Source organism: Canis aureus, chromosome 15 (assembly GCF_053574225.1).
Source record: "Canis aureus isolate CA01 chromosome 15, VMU_Caureus_v.1.0, whole genome shotgun sequence".
NCBI classification, from domain to species: domain Eukaryota; kingdom Metazoa; phylum Chordata; class Mammalia; order Carnivora; family Canidae; genus Canis; species Canis aureus.
This window is the reverse complement of record NC_135625.1, coordinates 26494439-26499804: the sequence shown is the minus strand read 5'-3', so window position 1 is coordinate 26499804 and position 5366 is coordinate 26494439. Positions and strand designations below refer to the sequence as shown.

The 5366-nt window shown below is 37.8% G+C and overlaps 1 long non-coding RNA gene across 2 annotated transcripts; it reads left to right on the top strand.

Moving 5' to 3' along the window:
• Positions 1-256: 256 nt before the first annotated feature.
• On the top strand, positions 257-4124 carry LOC144283982 (uncharacterized). 2 transcript variants are annotated; one of them, XR_013352462.1, is made up of 4 exons: positions 257-427; positions 1652-1711; positions 1821-1874; positions 3980-4124. It is a non-coding gene; the product is annotated as an uncharacterized LOC144283982 (long non-coding RNA). The 2 variants fall into 2 exon arrangements; XR_013352461.1 differs by lacking the exon at positions 1821-1874.
• Positions 4125-5366: the final 1242 nt, after the last annotated feature.

Genomic DNA, 5366 nt, shown 5'->3' with positions numbered 1-5366 from the left:
TGGGCACCAGCATCTAGTAAAAGAAGCCACGAAACAGGACTAACACAAGCATGGTATTTCACCATGTTCTAACCTCAGAAAAAGGTGAGCCAGGCTGTTCTTCAAGAACGCATCAAGAAAAGCCACACAACTGCCGACAGCTTTTCTGAAGGCCTCACAAGATCACCACGAGCCACTGTGGGGAAATGGTTTGAATGTTCCCGATGAAACAATGAGACAAGCAAATGAGATTGTATCTGGATCCCAGTAGAGGTAAACAAGAGCAGCCTGGACACACAGCCTTTCCCAGGACAGACAATGCCATTCAAGCAAAGAGCTTCCAGCCACTTGGCAAGCATTCCAAAGGGAAGATTCTCTCTAAACAAAACTTGAAGAGCAAATTTCCTGGGAGTGAGCAGAGGGGAACTTCTGTGGGAGGAGCTGAAAGGTTTGCAAAATGAATCTTCTCCAAACCAATTGAGACTTTCTCAGAACTAATGTAAAGTTCCAGGGCACCAGTTCCTGAAGAATGAGAATTGAGTTTGAGATCCTCATCTTCTGACCTTTGCCAAGAGCTGGTGATTTTCCATATTTCCACTTGATTTTAAACTGTTAATAATTCTCAGAAGAAAATGGTGTAAGGTTTCATATCTCAAGGATTTATTACTCTGTGAACCATTGGTATCTACTGACCTTTAAAAATAATCCAGTTTAATTCTCAGTTGAGTTATTTGCAGAATTTTTAGACAGTGGTATTTGCTTATTACAAATACTTATCATCACCTAATAACCTGGGGCTGGGAGGGAGAATCAGGGGGAAGAAAGAAAAAGCCCATCCTGTATTCTTACAGAATCGATTCTCTTGCGATATTTGGCACTGAATAATATATCACAACAATGAATGATTTTGTAAATGATGATAGGAAGATGAATTTCAAAGTGTTCTTCTAATTCCATTTGCCCTAGTAATCAAAACTCATTGCTAGAAAAATTCTACCTACAGAAGTGACATTCTCCCCACAGCGAAGTTATATACCACATTGTCATCCTGGTTGCTCTTTCTTTTATTTCCAAGATTTTGTTCACCTTTGAGTTCATTGCTCCTCTTTTCTACAGCGAAGAGGGTATTTAGTCCACCTGGCCTCTGACGGGTGTGCTATTCACCTGAGTGGGTGTGTTGACACAGGTAGTTTCTTGCAAAGCACCGAGGAGGGTCTCCTTTCTTGGACTTTGTTATCAAAGTCAATAGGCCCCTGAGTTTACTCTCTGTATGGTTTACTATCTGCATTGCCAGAGAAATTCCACATAGAGCTAAGCCCATTAGTACATCACTTAAGTGAGGAAGTTAGAAAGCTACAGAGAGTATTGAGGATCCAGATAAGAGGGGAAAGTTTTTCAGCATAAGGAAGGAATTACACATTGAATGAACACTGTGTGCTAACCTCCTTTCTTCCAGATTGTCTAAAACTAGAACACCAACAATCGCCACTATGCTCCAACTGTTTTCTCATCTCAGAGAAATCACATTGAGAAGGCACTGAAATAAATTAAGGGCTATTTCCAATTTGAAGGGTTTTTTTTCTAATTATTCTAAATTTTAGGTGTTCCCTGGACCAGAGGTCAAGGATATAGGCATGTAAATGTCTGACTTTTTCTATTTTTGTTTATTTAGAGCTCCAAAGAGAGGACGGAAAATAAAGCAGTCCCATTCATGATTTTTAAATACTGAAAAGTAAGGCTTATACTTCTATGTCTGTGGCTACACACATTGCCTCCTACCTATCATTCCTAAACACCTACAGTTAAAGAAACATTGTGGATCAACTCTTTTGCTTTTACAGGTGAAGAAACAGAGACCGTCCTGCAGATGTCAGTTACTGATGAAGCTAGGAGGGGTACTTGAATCCTGAACCTAATGTTGACCCAAAACTCCCTTGATTCCTTTTTACCTCTAGCTAATATTTCTTTCTTTCTTTTCTTTCTTTCTTTCTTTCTTTCTTTCTTTCTTTCTTTCTTTCTTTCTTTCTTCTTTTCTTTCTTTCTTCCTTCCTTCCTTCCTTCCTTCCTTCCTTCCTTCCTTCCTTTCTTTCTTTCGTTATCCCTATGCCTAACATGGGGCTCAAACTCATGATCCCAAGCTCAAGAGTCGAACTCTCTACCGACTAAGCCAGCCAGGCTCCCCCAGCTGAGATTTCATTCGATTCCATCATAACCATATGATGTCCCACTCGTGCCCAACCACCAATGGGAAGAAGGCTGAAATGCAACAGAGGTCCCCTTTGTCTGTTCAATGTCTAGTGGACTATTCTAGCACTACAGGAATTTTTAACACCTGAACAGCCTTTCAAAGTAGACATGCCTTGATCTTTTCTCAATAACTCTGTGGTTTTCATTAATCAAATCATTAATTGAGTTCAATGAATATTAAGCTTCTGGACCTAAACCCAAAGGTCAGTTATTTCTGCATTGATCTATATCAATTTCTGGCAATATATATATTATATATATTTTATGTTCATCTCTTGAAGTCTCATAAATGAATATGAGACATATACAAAAGTGTGTGTGTGTTTTTTTTTTCTTACTCTAACAATTTCTCTTCAAAGTTCTCATTTTTCCATGTAGTAGAAAACCAGGACTTAGCCTGGTTTTCTGGCTAAATTTGGTCATCTGTGGTTAAACAGAGTTAGTTCAGGATTTTTCCTACCTAATCTTTCTCTTCAGGACAGTGTATATTTTTATGGTCACTATTTAGGGGACACGAATCTAGAGGAGATCTTTGGCCACCTGTCAGCTGGCATCATCCTGACAGTATTCAGTCTTCTCTTATGGCCTCCATGGAGCTGCTCCATCTCCACATGGTATGAGTCTTTCAGCCCACTACTTCTAGATGTAGCCTTCTTACCGTACTCTTAAATAATAAGCTCCTTTCAATTCCTCAGTTCTCTACCATCTAATGTCCACACTGTTTGCAACAGCATGGGAAAAGTCACACACTACTCAGGGACTCAAGGAAATTTGCTGCCTAGTCAGCGTCACTGTATCTAAACATGGCTATCTGTCATTGCTACTATATTGTCATTTCACTGCAACAGGGTAGGACATACTTGGGACCTTATCAACTTCATGGTTTCTGCCTAGGAAACAAGACCCAGGTCTCCTCTATTCTAGAACTCCCAAGCCTAGCTGGGTTCTATCACTCTTCCCATGAAGAGTTCAGCTCTTTTCTATCTCTGATTTTTCTTTGTTTTGCCTTCATCCTACTCAGCCCAGGTTTTATTTATTTTTTAAATTAAATTCAAATAGCCAACTTATAGCACATCATTAGTTTCAGACGTAGAGTTCAATAATTCTTCAGTTGCATATAATACCCAGTGCTCATCACATCATGCCCTCCTTAATTCCTACCACCCAATTACCCCAACCCCTCACCAACCTCCTCTCTAGCAACCTCAGTTTGTTTCCTAGAGTTAAGAGTATCTCATGGTTGGTCTCCCTCTCTGATAATTTCCCATTCAGTTTTCTCTTCCTTCCCTTATGACCCTCTGTGTTGTTTCTTATATTCCACTTATGAGTGAAACCATATTATAAATGTCTTTCTCTGATTGACTTATTTCCACTCAGCATAATACCCTCCAGTTCCATCCATGTTGATGTAAATGGTAAATATTCACCCAGGGTTTTATATTTGGGCTGCTATAATACTCTTTTAATCATAACATTATTGCCAGGACCTTGCCCTTAGAAGTTCAAGTTCTGTTTCTTTCTACATTTCTTCTGTGGCTTCCCTTCCCTGAGGTAGGCATAATAAAAGGTAAAGTCTAAGAAGGAAAACAATCATCAGAGTAAGCAATAGTATTGTAGTGGTAATCCAACAAATTGGCTCTTTTTTTTATCTCATTCACCTGACAAAGAACCAAAAGAAGTTGAGAAAGATTGTATAGATCGGTTTCGTATTATTTCAAGTGCTAACTATGACACAATTTAAAATTTTTTCCAGAACAGCCCGGGTGGCTCAGCAGTTTAGCTGATCCTGGAGACCTGGAATCGAGTCCCACTTCGGCAACCTGCATGGAGCCTGCTTCTCCCTCTGCCTCTGTCTCTGCCTCTCTCTCTCTTTCTCTCTCTCTCTCTCTCTCTGTGTATCTCTCATGATAAATAAATAATATCTTTAAAATAAATAAATAAACAAACAAATAAATAAATAAAATTATTCCCAGATAAGGAGACCCATAACTTGATCTTGATAACGCAACCCAGTTATGATTGTATGGTTGACAATGTGTGTGTGTGTGTGTGTGTGTGTATGTGTCTTGCTGCTGATCCAAGTTGGCTATGCCAATTTAACCAATGGAAAATATCTGTTAGCAAAGTAGAAAAAAATAAAATGTCAATAGAAGTATAGCAATGTAAATAAAAATTGATAACTTTACAAAAGAGAGGCAAAGTTGGAGTCATAATAAATGTTAAGGTTTGGGATTTCATTTAAAATAAGAAAATAAATAAATAAATAATAAATAAATAAATAAATAAATAAATATAAATTTTAAAAAAATAGGACTACAGGATGCAGAGTGGGTGGCTCAGTAGCTTAGTGCTGCCTTCAGCCCAGGGCATGATCCTGGGGACATAGGATCGAGTCCCATGTCAAGCTCTCTGCATGGAGGCTGCTTCTCCCTCTGCCTGTGTTCCTACCTCTCTCGGTCTGTCATGAATAAATAAATAAAATCTTTGAAAAATATATAAAAATAAAGCAGGACTACATAGATGTAAAGAATTTTTTTATATGCACGCTAATTAGAGATGAAAATAGGTAGACCAGTTTTACAAACTAAGAGCCTGTCCTTCACCTCTGTAATGGAAAAAATAGAAGAATGATAAGTTACTATTAATATTATGTCTAAGTTCAAATAATGTTACCAATAGTGAAGTATGGTTTAAAAGCTTGAATATTTAAAATTCTAATTTTAAAATTAAAAGTAAGGTATTTTTACCTTAGGATATAAAGTGCTCAGAATTCTTTAATATCTGCATGTTCAAGATAGTGTCTAGGAGGAATCAGTTAGCAATAAACCATTGGTAAACAGTTTTGATGTTTACAGTGCTGACAGAAATGAGACCTACAATCTTTTATTATATATGACCAATCAGTCCAATCACTGTCTGTGATTTTGACTTTTTTAATCTCAGAAGCAGTTGCAAACCATTGCTCAAAATGAGTTTATCCAAGATGTGGTTTATGTATACAATGGAATATTACTCAGCCATTAGAAATGACAAATACCCACCTTTTGCTTCAATGTGAATGGAACTGGAGGGTATTATGCTGAGTGAAATAAGTAAATCAGAGAAGGACAAAGATTATATGTTCTCATTCATTTGGGGAA